Source organism: Somniosus microcephalus, chromosome 22, assembly GCF_052327205.1.
Source record: "Somniosus microcephalus isolate GS21.2 chromosome 22, FLI_Smic_1.0, whole genome shotgun sequence".
NCBI classification, from domain to species: Eukaryota; Metazoa; Chordata; class Chondrichthyes; order Squaliformes; family Somniosidae; genus Somniosus; species Somniosus microcephalus.
This window is the reverse complement of record NC_141008.1, coordinates 25,185,644-25,200,451: the sequence shown is the minus strand read 5'-3', so window position 1 is coordinate 25,200,451 and position 14,808 is coordinate 25,185,644. Positions and strand designations below refer to the sequence as shown.

General features: G+C 44.0%; 1 protein-coding gene across 1 annotated transcript in view; it reads left to right on the top strand.

Moving 5' to 3' along the window:
- The window catches only part of tmem132e (transmembrane protein 132E), a 1,606,823-nt gene that overhangs the window by 1,256,408 nt on the left and 335,607 nt on the right, over window positions 1-14,808 (top strand). The window lies entirely within an intron of this gene.

The window sequence follows — 14,808 nt, the reverse complement described above, 5'->3', positions numbered from 1 at the left end:
TTTGATATCCCCAAGGCATTTGTGATAGCAAGACTACAGTTTACTTGAAGAAAAGTACTCCCTGTTTTTATAAAAGAAAGTATTAGTATAAAAAGGGAAAGTATTTTGAACAAAAAGTACTCAATCTTTCCCCTTTACATAATGCTGCTTCTCTGTACTGTCCTAGTATGTCGTACTGCCATACTACCATCAATGCAACTGGAATAATTATTTTTAAAACCTCCACTTCCTTCAGTGATCTTTGCTCAACTACATTTATATGAGTAGGTCACTCAGTTTTTATCACTAATTTTACAATCCCTTAAGTTGTCACATTCAAATATGTCCTTGAAGTCTATATTAAACTAGGCCGCATTTTCAATTACATGTTTATGTTTGTATCTTTCCTCAACTCATAGAACTTCATCCTGACATTGTTCCAAGTTTGTGAGCTAGAGCTGACCTGCTGAGTAACCCACATCCAAGCTGGCGAGTAACATACTTGATTAGTGAGCCATTCTCTTGTCTCGAATATGTCATCCTGTTTTTCAGATGGCTCATTAATGTCGGTGCCCAGGACAAGGGTTTGGGACCGATGCATATATTCACTGCTGGAGCCTTCTGATTTCCATCCTACACTTTGGGCATGTCCCAATAAATACCAGTTAAGCAGCTCATTAGTTGCTTGAGAAGTGTGAAACTGACCAGTGATGTGTAAATACTGAGTGGACAGCTTTTCAGGGGAAGATTTATGATTTGCAATAGTATAAACCTGTCAACCTGAGAGCATCCACCAGTTTTATTAATGGATGCTAAACTTGGTCTGAAAACTGAGTACTTTCAGTCTTTTCCCAGAAAAAGGAGTCCGTTGAGATTAGCAGAAAGAAATACATAGAGAAAAAAAAGTGTGCAGGGGACGAACAGAAGAGAGGAGACAGGGTGAGGAAACATAGAAAGGAAGAGTGTGAAAAAATACAGTGGACAATAAAAAGAGACAGAAAGAGTATAAGAAAGGCAGAGAGTGAGACTGAGAATTTTAGCATGAGGAATAGAAACAGTTATAGAAAGAGAGAGAGAGACACCATTTTTGTTTGTCCATGGATAATGCTAAGGCAGATCAGTTATGTTTACCCATAATAATGTAGAAGGATACCCCAGGAAACTATAGGCCTTTGATCCTGACATTGGTATTGGGTAGAATAATGGAATGTACCCTGAAATAACGAATGGTGAGGCATATGATGTGAGGAATATGATAACAGCTTTACAGTGTAGGTCTTCATGAATTATGAAGTTACTTTTTTTTGACTTTTTTAAACAAGTGTGGCTTATATAACATGCTGGTTTACTTTGTTTACTGGTGATTATCAAGCACGTTGAATGTCAGTTTAATGCTTAAAAAGCATTACACATTTTACCATCCATCTCATACAGCAGACTAACCACATTAACATCACACATTAACACCAATGAGCCCGATATAAAGAACGTGGGCTGCATATGTCCAAGTCAGGATAACGTGTGACTTGACGGGCAATTTAAAGCCAATAGTGTTCCCATTGAAATTGCTGGTCTTGTCCTTCTGGGTGGAAGAGGCTGCAGGGGAGGGAGGTGCTATCAAAGTAACCTGCAGTGCATCCTATAAATTGCGCACACTGAAACCATAGTGGAGTAGAGTGGTGGAGGAGAGAGTAAATATTGAATCCAGTGGCAGGCCACCAATCGAACAAACTGCTCTGTCCTGGATGGTGTTGAGCTTCTTGAATGTTGTTGCAGCTGCAAATCCAGACGAGTGGTGAGTGTTGAATCATACTCCTGACTTGAACCTTCTGGATGGGGGAGGGACTTTGAAGGGTCAGGAGGTGAGACACTCATTGCAAAGTACTGTGCCTCTGCTTTGCTCCTATAGCTACTGTTTTGTTATGGCTGGTCCAATTAAGCTTATGGTCAATGGTGATCCCCAAAACGTTGATGATAAGGGGACTCTGATAGTGGTGCTGTTGATGATGAAGGACAGATGGTCATTATCTGGAACATATGTGGCATGAATTGTACCTGCCACTTGTCAGCCTATGCCTGCATGTATGCTGGCATCGGCTGCTCTTTATCAGAGGAGTTATGAATGGGGGGCAGCGGGCTGGAGATTTGTGTGGGCTCAGGAGAAGCACTGCTGTTCTGGCCGCACCAAAATAAAATTAAAAGTTCCCTTGGGCCGTTTTGTGATCAGCTTCCAGCCGTCCTGCGCTCCCGATTCGACCCCTCCATCGCCACCGCTCCCGGCCTTATCTCCATCCCTGATTTCCACCCTTTTCCCCAGTGCAGGCCCCTTTCCCGATCCCCAAGCCAGGCCCCCCGACCCAAGCCCCCACCTGATCCAGGTCCCGATCCCTGAAAACACTTACCTGAGGGCCGCTAATCGCGTCACAGTGGCCCAAACTTGTAGTCCTTCACTGGGAATATTGAAATATCTGGAGAGCCTCGGTCCTCACCATTCAGGCACAGGGGATATGAGCTATGTTCCCTGTGCGCCCAAAAGTGGCCACAGTCCAATTTCTAGGCCCTAAGTTTTAGCCAGCTTCTCTCTGGCCACTGAGATACTGCCTCCCTATTTTCACCATACTGAAGATTCAAAATAGGTCAAAAAGTAAATAAATACCAGGGAATTTTTATACACTTACCTGAAAAACTATTTTTCTCTTGTTATTGCTCAAAAGTTCTCTTCCCAGTACATATATAATGGTGTCCTCAATTAACAAGTGAGGTCTCCTATATTTTCCAAGAACTTAACAGAAATGGGGGGATTTACTCCCTAGGATTTCAGAAATTTTTACCTTTACATTATTTGCTCTCAGTGTTTTTTCTGGCATTCTCCCTTGTCTCTTTTTCTTTGTGTTGGAATAATGTATTCTCCCTGCTCTTTGGGTTCTTTATGCAATTACAGTTTGTCTCATCTGTGACTGAGAGTTGTCTATTTCTGTTGGATATCCACTGCTAGCCAAGTAGGAATGGAAAAAATTCCATTGAATCAAACAAACTCTTCAGATCCATATTCAGGATCTGAATTGGTTTTTACTTTAACTCTTGACAGGGTACCAACCCTACTCCCTTTACGTTCAATCAAGAAATCTCTCCATTTCCTTTTAATTGCCTTAACTAAGTCTATTCAGTGTGCTGGATGTCAACCCATTCCATAAATTAACCACTTTGAAGTAGATGTTCCACTGCACCTGTTCATAAAAAGAAAATCATGCTTTATTGTCATTTTATTCAGTGAGAACAGATTTAGCTCCCTTAACTACTCCATTGCTCTTTGACTTAAAACCAGGTATTATTGTAGTCTTTCTGTTCTGTGCTAATGTTATATAATTTGTATGGTATTAAGTCACAATATTGTTTGTTTAAGCAGATTTTATGCACTTATACCTGTTAAGTATCATATATATTTGCATATATGACGACCAATTTATCAGGTGTATCCCTTTATTTTCTAGGCCAAAATCAAGAAGAAAATCTGACGCACATGTAAAAATGAAGGTCAATGTTACAATAGCACTAAAATCTAATTTGTCAGCTCTTAGTCTACTAATCCCCTCTCAGGCTCACAGTCTGCGGTTTCCCTCTCTCTAACGTATGTGTATACTATTTAAAATGTAAATCTTTGCTTAGATGCCATGGCTGGAACTTGTTCTGCAAGTGCAGATTGAATACTATACTTGCCAACTGTGACTGGCGATGCTGTGGCACATACAACATTGTAGTTTCAGCCACAGCATTAATCCTTACTTATGTACAAGATGATTCCCTCCACTTGGACTAGCAAACGGGCATACATTTACCATCTTCAGTGTGAGATTTGTGTTGACATTCCCTTTTAACGTGAAATACCCAAGCTAGTTCTTTGCTTCGTGGATTTATTCTGTGAGGTGAATCAGGAAGGTCCCACATTCAAACCCTGTGCTGAGTTAGCTGATCTCAGCTGGGGCAAAATCATTGCACTGGCATTGGTCTCCGATCCCTGTTCTAGTTCCCCTTCCTGGTCACTGGCCAGTAACTCCTGTTGGAATGCGCCTGTGTTCACACATAAGCAATGGCCATTTGCATGAGGGACGAGATGGCAAATATCCCTATGGAATTGTACCCCAAAAGGAAGGGGCCAACACCTGCAAGAAGAGAGGAGAGAAAATGTGAAAAAATTACATGAAATATTTAATTAAATAATAAAAAATGGCATTTAGTACTCACTCAAAGAATTAAAGCAGTTTGATCCCTGATGTGAGAATTTCCAACGATCAACTTCTCTTATCAAAATTGATCTTACTTTAATTGTGCCACATTTGTGGAATAAAGACTCTGGCCGCGAATTTAATCACGCTGAGGGGGTGGGTTTGGAGGCGGGTCCGTTGTCAAAATCGCAAAGCTTGATAGCGGGTTTCAACCCGCCTCCACGCGAGTCTCCCAGGTGTCGGATCTGTCAGCACAGGACTAACCCGACACCAAGCGGTGGGGGAGACAATTCAGCTACTTAAATGGCTTGTTAAGAGCCAATTTAAGAGTATTTTGAGGCTTACTTGTAATTTTACCTTCTGCCCCACTGGTTACCCACTGTTTGGGGAACACTCTAGCTCACCCTGGCATGTTTTGCGTCTGCTCTGATGTTTGTGAAAAGCTGACAGCTGCAGAAGTTGTGTAAAGGATGCCATGTTGCAGATGGTGAGTCTAAGCACAGAAAATGTTGGTTACTGCATTTTTAATACATATAGAGATTTCTTTAGCTTACAAGTTTTTAGATCCAACTGTATGTCCAGTGCCACTTCATTGGGAGAACCTCTCTCATCAGTGACAGCTCGCTTCTGTCATCTCACCTGCAGCTGCCATCTTTCCAGCAACAATGGAGCCAATGAAACAATCATACCTTGGTCCTCCGAATCCTTCCACGATCAGCCCAACATCACCAACCTTCTCCGCCATCACCTGACACTGCACTGGACACAGGACATCAGCCTTAGACAAAATTGCCGGGAGGCCAGCGATGGCCAGATTTTGTTCACTTGACACTGTAAACCCTGACTGCCACATGATGCGGCAGGTTGACACCATCACCGTGAAGCATCCTTTTAATGTCCAAGCCATTCCATGCGCACTCATCACTATGGTGGGGGAGGAAGCTATGACTGAACAATCACTGGAACTCACTTCTCAAGGTGCACTCACATCTGTCCAATAAGGGGCACTTTTTGAAAAATAGATTTCACTGTATGCCAACACATTACCAGAAACTTCACATGGACATTGGCTGTTTAAAACCTCTCAAGTGCCTACCCTTGTGTGTTGTTAGTTGGTATGCTTGCAGTAGGGTGAGGGTGAGTGTGAGGGGTGGCTAGTGAGATGGGGAAGTGATAAAGTAGATAGGGTTGGGTGGAGGTGCAAGGTAAGTTGGTGCCCTAGGGAGGTCTCCTGCCCTTGCAAGGGAAGAGAACCTCCCTGTGTGCTGTGACTCCCTCCATAAGCATATGGAGGGAGTCATTGGAGAGCCTGGGTGAAAGCGTTCATCTTTGTGCAGTGATCGTCAGTGTTTGCAGCACCTCAATGCTGTCAAACACTGACAGAACAACTGTCAAACTCCATGTGACGTGATCCCTTTAAGGAAACCGGCTGATGACGCGTCACCAAATGACGTCATCAGACCCGCTTCCTGTTAATTGGCCGGTAAACCCGCAGGGAGGGCTTAACAAGGCAAATCAAGGCAAAATCATGTCTGCAGAGCGGAGGCAGCTGGGAGCAGGACTGGAACCCGGGAACCGGCTTCCCCTGCCATCCTGACTCCTCAATTAAATTCACAGCCTCTGTATCTGAAGCAGAGTGGTTCCAGCTGGGAAATACTGGCTTCACAACAGGCTACATACACCAGAGCATCATCACAGATAACACTTCAATCTAATGGAGCCACAGATATTGAAGTTATTATTCATTCAGTTAGCAAGCAGCTTTTTGACATTTTGCATTTGAAAAGAAAAAAGCTCATTAACTGAATTCCTTACCTTTTCTCAATATGCTGTTGCATCTGCATTAGTCAGGTAAAAAAAGTGACTCAAGCTGTAATACTAAAATTTCCATTTACTGTACTACAATGGTGTATGATGATTTGTGATTGAACAAGAGTTCCATGAATTTTGAGGTTATTTCACACATGTCAGAGACACACAGTGGAATTTAAGCAGGATTATGATACTGTAAACCCTCATTGTGTGCTATTTCAGAGCCGACAATGCAACATGTTATAGAGAGTTGCAAGTTGTCATGAAAATTTGGCAAAAGCCAATAGATCTGTGTCAAAATCTGAAAGCATTCCTTGACCTAAATCTTAAAGGACTGAGGTGAGGAGAAATTTCTTCACACACAGGGTGGTGAATCTTTGGAATTCTCTACTCCAGAGGGCTGTGGAGGCTCAGTCGTCGAGTATCTTCAAGACAGAGATCGATAGATTTTTGAATATTAAGGGAATCAAGAGATATGGGTATAGTGCAGGAAAGTGGAGATGAGGTAGAAGATCAGCCATTATCTTATTGAATGGTGGAGCTGGCTCGAGAGGCCAAATGGCCTTCTCCTGCTCCTATTTCTTATGTTCTTAATTTTCCCTTTTTAAACAAGATGAGCCAAACCATAGTGGTTTAAAATTGGGGGAGGGGAAAGAAGAAAACATTCTCGAAAAGAGGTAAATATAATTTATGATGCATGCTGCTGAGATTTCTAAGCAATTAATGTCATAACTTTATGATGGATGTAAACCTGGGACAGGAAAAGTAACAGATGTTTTCTTTGTATAGATACACTAGAGAGATGTCATAGACTGCAATTTGCAAAATGTTAGTTTTGTGCCCAATACTTGTACTTTTATTTTTATACCTAATATTGAAAAATATGGCTATCTGATAGGATTATAAAGGTTTGACCTTAATTGGATGTCATTGTCTGAGAGGAAAGCTTTTGGGCCAAGTTCCCACAGCAGGCTCCTTAGAAAATTCCATTTCTGCACCATTGTGCTTGTCACCAGGGAAGGGTCATGGTGCAGCAGATGGTGTCGTTGCTGCATTGCAAATATTTTTGGTGTTGTGGTTTTGCTGTGCAATATTTGTAACACATTGTTTAATCCATTCATGTGAAATTCCTCTTCACTATTTTACCAAGTTATTTATTTGAAACAGATTTATGATTTTGTTGAAAAAGGAGCTGGAATTTTATGCAAAATAGTTGACCATTGCCCGAAAAATATTGTGCAGTGGAATTTCATCCTTTTACATGATAGACTTTTTGGGTTCCAGTCTTAGTTTTTAATGAGATCTGGAAAAATAATCATTCTCCCTTCCACTAGTCACTTCACTTGGCCACATAATTTTGTGCTATCAGCAAACTTACTTTCACTATAAGTACCCTCCCCAGGTACTGTTTATGAATAATCTGAACAGCAAGAGACATATTATAAGCCCAAGCTTAATAAAAGGTTTCATTCTATGAATACTTCATTGTGGAAGTAATACTGCAAACCCTAAACTCTTTCCTTTAGTCCAGATACTTTGCCAAGTTGTTGCAAGTAAATGAGGATCTTACAAAAGTACTGACTTCCTTTCCCCAAACAGCAGGTACAGTTTTGCAAATGTTTACTTCAGTTTAAAATGTTATAATGAACTCAATATTGACGAAGTTACAGTACTTCTACTCTGTAGTATCTCCAGGAGTTTGGGGAAGGGAAGTCGGTAGTTTTGTGAGATCCTCATTCAACTTGGCTGCAGCAGTAGCTTTTCCATTTCTCAAAAGTGTGTGCATGCAAAGCACAGCAAAGTAAAATTAACTTCTTATTAAGCAATACTGTAGTACAAAGTGACCATTAATGTATAAATGTTTTATAAAGATTGAATTAGTCATGCAATTTTTGAAATACTGTTGGAAAATAAATGATTGCCAATTATTAAATATAAATCCACTTGCAAATACAATATTTCAGTGTAAATTTTCCGACTGAACACTTCCGGAGCAATCCTCACCCACCAAGAGCAGACATTGAGAAACTGTGAATGATGAGCCCATAACTTTCTAACCACAAATGGAAGATTATGTGCTACCTGCCTGATTTCCAGATCTGCACTCCTGCTGGTCAAGGCTCTGTGCATCCCCAGCTTTCTCTCAGGATGGTAGCTGGATACCTGTTCTTGGGCGGTCCATCCACCACCAAGATGAGCTAGCCACAATCAGTGAGCAGCATGCCCTATGCCCAGTTTTTTCTTAATTTGTTTATGGGATGTGGGCATCGCTGGCAATGCCAGTGTTATAAATCTCATCATTCATCAAGAAACTACTCATGAAATAATGCTGGACGGCCAGCTGGTGGCGCCGTCCAAGGAGTATAAATACTCGGGTGAGGGCCCAGCTTTCCAGGGACATTTTGTAAGACAAGGAACTAGTGAAGTACAACTAGACCTCCATGTTCTGAAACAAGTTGATTAAAGCCTTGCTTTATGCTCAAACCAAGTGTGTAGTGAGTTTCATTGCGTCAATTTAATCAACTTGATATCGACTCCACGCTTTGGGTGATTTCGGGAACAGCCAGCTACGACTCGAACCGTAGAAGGGAACTCAGACAAGTAATCGATCCATCATGGAGAAACTACTCAGACCCGCCCGTCTTGACCTGGACCCGAATTCACTTACAGCTGCTAAGGTATGGAAACACTGGTATCGTACCTTTAGCAACTTCCTTGAGGAGTGTTGTGAGAATGTTCCTAACAAGTTACGAATGCTTGCTCCTGTTAGCTCAAGAGCTCCTGTTAGTTTTGCAGCTACTATCTATAAAACTGCTCCTCCCCCAAGAGCCACTACTAAGGTTACAGCTGCGATCTATAAAACTGCTCCTCCCCCAAGAAACACTACTAAGGTTACAGCTGTCAAGGGTAAAACTGCCCCTCCTCCCATCACAGCTGTTTTTCCCCAAAGTCTGTCCCATGCAGCCATGAAGGTTTCGGTAAATGAACACATTTTGTGTGCACTAATCGACTCATGCAGCTCTGACAGCTTCATTAGTGAGTTGGCTGTCAGTAAGTTAAAACTGCATATTTACTCCTCAGACAGGGAAATTGCAATGGCTCTGACAACAGTGACCACCAATTCTTCCGGCTTTTGTATTCTCAATGGCCGCACTTATTTCTCCACCCGGCTCGGGGTGCTCAAGAACCTATGCTGTGATGTGCTCCTGGGACAGGATTTCCAGAAACAACACAAAAGACTCACATTCGAGTTTGGAGGGTCAAAGCCAGAGCTTACTAGTTCCAAAGTACTGTTCTGTGCGCTTTCGGCGGCTTCGCTCGACAAGCCCTCCTTGTTTGCCAATCTTTCCCCCCGATGTAAGCCCATAGTCACTAAATCACGATGTTTCAGCCAAGATGATCGATCCTTTATCGAGGCAGAAATCTCTCGCCTTCTAGCTGACGGTAGCATTGAACCATGTTCATCTTCCTGGCGGGCTCAAGTCGTCGTTGTTAAAAAATCCTCTGAAGCAACACAAGAAACGTCTTTGCATCGATTACTCGCAAACTATTAACCAGTATACCGACCTGGATGCCTACCCACTACCACGCATCGATGACATGGTCAATAACCTTGCCAACTACAAAGTATTTTCAACTTTTGATTTAAAGAGCGCATATCATCAAGTACCGTTAAAGGACTCTGACAAAAAGTATACAGCCTTTGAGGCCAATGGTCGGCTTTACCAGTTTTGTCGCCTTCCATTTGGGGTCACCAGTAGGGTGGCCGTATTTCAACGGGCAAAGGATAGCCTAGTCAAACAGGAGAACTTAACGGACACTTTTCTATATCTGGATAATATCACCATTGCTGGTCATGACCAGAAGGAGCATGATGCCAACCTCCAGAAATTTTTTGACGTTCTCCGTCGTCGCAACTTAACCTTAAATGAGTCCAAATCTGTGAAATCAGTACCATCAGCAACATCCTTGGCTATTGGGTGGGCAACGGTGTCATCAAACCGGATCCGGAGCGACTTTGTCCGCTTCAGGAGCTCCCTCCCCCTACGAATCTCGGCTCTCTTCGTCGGGCACTCGGCATGTTTGCCTATTATGCGAAATGGATACCCCACTTCTCCAACAAGATCCAGCCCCTGCTTCACGCAGTCATTTCCATTAGAGGCAATGGCTATTTCAGCTTTCAACCTCCTCAAGCGACAACTGGAAAAAGCCACGCTTCGTTCCATTGATGAAAATCTTCCTTTCCTGGTCGAGTGCGATGCATCAGATGTGGCGATCTCTGCTACCTTGAATCAAGGTGGTCGACCAGTTGCATTTCTGTCCAGAACTTTGCAGGGTAGCAGCTCCATTATCCTCCTGTCAAGAAGGAGGCTACGGCCATCATCGAGGTGGTACGTAAATGGAGTCATTTCCTCGCTCGTCGCCATTTCACACTTATAACCGATCAGCACTCCGTGGCCTTTATGCTGGATAACCGGAAACGCACTAAGATCAAGAATAACAAATTACAACTCCGGAGGATGTAATTGGCCGCCTTTGGATACACCATACATTATCAACCCGGCAAAGAGAATGTGGCCCCGGATACCCTCACGCGGGCATTCTGCTCTTCTATGTCAACTTTGACTCTGGCGGATCTTCATACTGACTTATGCCATCCTGGTGTTACCTGTATGTTGCACTTTGTGATATCTAAAAATCTCCCATTTTCTATGGAAGATGCGAAAAGAACGTGCTCCTCCTGTAGAATTTGTGCGGAATTAAAACCGTAATTCTTCCGTCCATCGGATGGCTCGCTCATACATGCTATGCAGCCTATGCAGCGACTCAGCATTGACTTTAAAGGGCCATTGCCTTCCTCAACGCAAAACAGCTACTTGCTGACTATGGTGGACGAATATTCACGCTTTCCCTTTGCTTTCCCCTGTCCCAATATGCTTACTTCCACAGTGATCAAATGCCTTGATCAAGTCTTTTCCCTTTGCGGTACGGCCAATTTCATCTACTCTGATCGGGGTCCCTCCTTCATGTCAAGTGAACTCAAAAGTTATCTCTCCCAACGGGGAATTGCCACAAGTAAAACAACACCGTACCATCCCATCAGTAACGGACAGGTTGAGAGATACAACGCTATCATTTGGAACGCTGTTCATCTTGCGCTGAGGTCATGCAACCTACCAGACCAGCAGTGGAAAACTATGCCCCCTGACGTGTTGCATTCCATCAGGTCTCTCCTTTCTACGTTTACCAATGTCACACCTCACGAGCGATTCTTCAGCTTCCAGCGTTGCTCCACCCATGGGATGTCCCTACCGTCATGGTTGGCAGCTCCCGGCCCCGTGCTGCTCCAAAGATTCGTCCGGTCTTCTAAAAATGATCCCCTTGTCGACGAGGTAGAACTCACGGACGTTAACCCCACGTACGTGCACGTGTGGTACCCTGATGGCTGGGAGTCCACTGTTTCGCTCCGGGACCTGGCTCCCTGTCCGGCCGGTTCCACGGACCCAACTGATAGAGGGACCCATGGGGATGATGCCGACACTCTGCTCTCCCCCGAAGATGACGCCCTACCTGGGGCATCGAGAGATCTGCCAGTTGCCCCACCGGATCCACTCGGGGAGCCGAGCGCTCCCCATGGGTTGGCCACCCGAGGCCAGGACGCTGGTCAATCCCCGGCTATCCAACAGGATGAAGCCAGTTCTGCGCCTGTGGGGACCCGCACCTGGAGTTACGATCGCCCCAGCCTCCCTCGGGTCGATCAGAGCAACACGGGCCCTGTCGATCCACCGGTACGGATCAAGCAGCCCAAGGACTTAGACGTGCCTTCTAGCCATAAACAAAAATCTAAAAGACTGCGGCTATTCGTGGTCCGCCTAATCCGTTAAGAGGAAGTTGTCGAACTTCCAAATCTTTTAAGCAGGAAGAATGTTATAAATCTCATCATTCATCAAGAAACTACTCATGAAATAACGCTGGACAGCCAGCTGGCGGCGCCGTCCAAGGAGTATAAATACTTGGGCGTGGGCCCAGCTTTCCCGGGACATTTTGTAAGACAAGGAACTAGTGAAGTACAACTGGACCTCCATGTTCTGAAACAAGTTGATTAAAGCCTTGCTTTATGCTCAAACCAAGTGCGTAGTGAGTTTTATTACGTCAGCCAGCATTTATTGCACATCTCTAATTGCCCTTGAGAAGATGGTGGTGAGCCGCCTTCTTGAACTGCTGCAGTCCGTGTGGTGAAGGTACTTCCACAGTGCTGTTAGGTAGGGAGTTCCAGGATTTTGACCCAGCGACGATGAAGGATCGGCGATATATTTCTAAGTCAGGATGGTGTGTGACTTGGAGGGGAACTTGTGGTGGTGGTGTTCCCATGCGCCTGCTGCCCTTGTCCTTCTAGGTGAAAGAGGTTGCGGATTTGGGAGGTGCTGCCGAAGAAGCCTTGGCGAGTTGCTGCAGTGCATCCTGTAGATGGTACACACTGCAGCCATGGTACGCTGGTGGTGGAGGGAGTGAATGTTTAATATGCTGGATGGGGTACCAATCAAGTGGGCTGCTTTGTCCTGGATGGTGTCGACCTTCTTGACTGTTGTTGGAGCTGCACTCATCCAGGCAAGTGGAGAGTATTCCATCACACTTCTTACTTGTGCCTTGTAGATGGTGGAAAGGCTTTGGGGAGTCAGGAAGTGAGACACTCGCTGCAGAATACCTAGCCTCTGACCTGCTCTTGTTGCCACAGTATTTATGTGTCTGGTCCAGTTAAGTTTCTGGTCAATGGTGACCCTCAGGATGTTGATGGTGGGGGATTTGGCAATAGTAATGCCGTTGAATGTCAACGGGAGGTGGTTAGACTCTTGTTATTGGAGATAGTCATTGCCTAGCACTTCTGTGGTGCGAATGTTACCTGCCACTTATCAGCCCAAGCCTGAACGTCGTCCAGGTCTTTTTGCGTGCGGGCATGGACTGCTTCATTGTCTGAAGAGTTGTGAATGGCGCTGAACACTGTGAACATCAGCGAACATCCCCATTTCTGACCTTATGTTGGTGGGAAGGTCATTGATGAAGCAGCTGAAGATGGTTGGGCCTAGGAACCTGCCCTGAGGAACTCCTGCAGCGATGTCCTGGGGCTGTGATGATTGACCTTCAACCACCACAGCTATCTTCCTTTGTGCTATGTCTGTCGCCAGCCAGTGGAGCGTTTTCCCCCCGATTCCCATTGACTTCAGTTTTACTAGAGCTCCTTGATGTCACCCTCGGTCAACTGCTGCCTTGATGTCAAGGGCAGTCACTCTCACCTCACCTCTGGAATTCAGCTCCTTTGTCCATGCTTGGACCAAGGCTGTAATGAGGTCGGGAGCCGAGTGGTCTTGGCGGAACCCAAACTTGGCATCAGAGAGCAGGTTATTGGTGAGTACGTGCCGCTTGATAGCACTGTTAATGACACCTTCCATCACTTTGCTGATGATTGAGAGTAGATTGATGGGGCAGGAATTGGCCAGGTTGGATTTGTCCTGCTTTTTGTGGACAGGACATATCTGAGCAGTTTTCCACATTGTCAGATAGATGCCAGTGTTGTAGCTATACTGGAACAGTTGGATGGTGTACAACGACCTCCCATGTCTCCTGCCTTAAGCAGATAAAACACATAGGCATTGCATCCTGCATTCAAGGTGTGAGTCTATTAAAACATTTTAAAATTTGCATTAAATGATAATAGTCTTTTACCCCAGCTACATACCTTTGAGCTGGATAACCATTTGCCTATAAGCACGGAATGTATATTAGTTTCTTAAATTTCTGTCTGTATGCCTCAGACATTAAATCATAAGCACCAAGAATAGCACATTTTACAATACCATAATCCGTACTGTCGACAGAACTGACACGAGTAAATACTGCAAGTGCTTTTCCCCTCCGTGAAATTGCAAGTCTGCTGGCCCAATTGATTATTGACTCCACTAGAGGGTTGTGGTGATTATTCTCTATGTTTAGTAAGAAGTATTGTGATTGGTTGTTTGTTTCCTGCCTTGGGATATATGTTGTAATCTCATTGGTAGTTGATGTCATGTGATTTGTGGTGGCCATCTTAAATTCAGTTCTTTCCAGCCTTTAGTTGGGACTGGGTGTTGAAAGATGTGCTACAGGATTTTTAAGTTAATAAAGCCTAGATTAGAAAGGCAAATCTATTCTTTATTTCAATTTATTAACTTTATGTCAGAATGGAGCGATATCTTCAACCAGAACGATTCAATGCTGACCCTAATTCTGCAGGAGTGGATGATAAATGGAAACACCGGTATTGTACATTTAAAAACTTTTTGGGCGTGTTGGATCAAGCGTCTCTAAATAAGCTGAATATGCTGATCAACTACATTGCTCCGGATGTGTATAAGTATATTTTGGACTGTAAAACTTACGAAGTGGCTATTTCTACATTGGAAAAGATTTTTGTTAAACCAAAGAATGAGGTATTTGCACGTCACCTTCTATCTGCCCGTAGGCAGCAGGTGGGAGAATCTTTGGATACTTATTTACAAGCACTTCGGTGCCTTAGTGTTAACTGTAATTATAAGGCCGTGACGGCTGAAGAATATAAGGAAGAATCGGTACGGGATGCTTTTATTAATGGATTACTGTCTAGATCAATTCGTCAGCGGTTGTTAGAAAATAAGACTTTGGATCTTAAGAGTGCTTTTGAGCAAGCTTCTACATTGGATGTGGCTCAGAGAAGTTCGGATTCTTATGCTCTTTTTAATCGGCCTGTGACTGTGGTTTCGGCAGTTCCGGATGAAAAGGA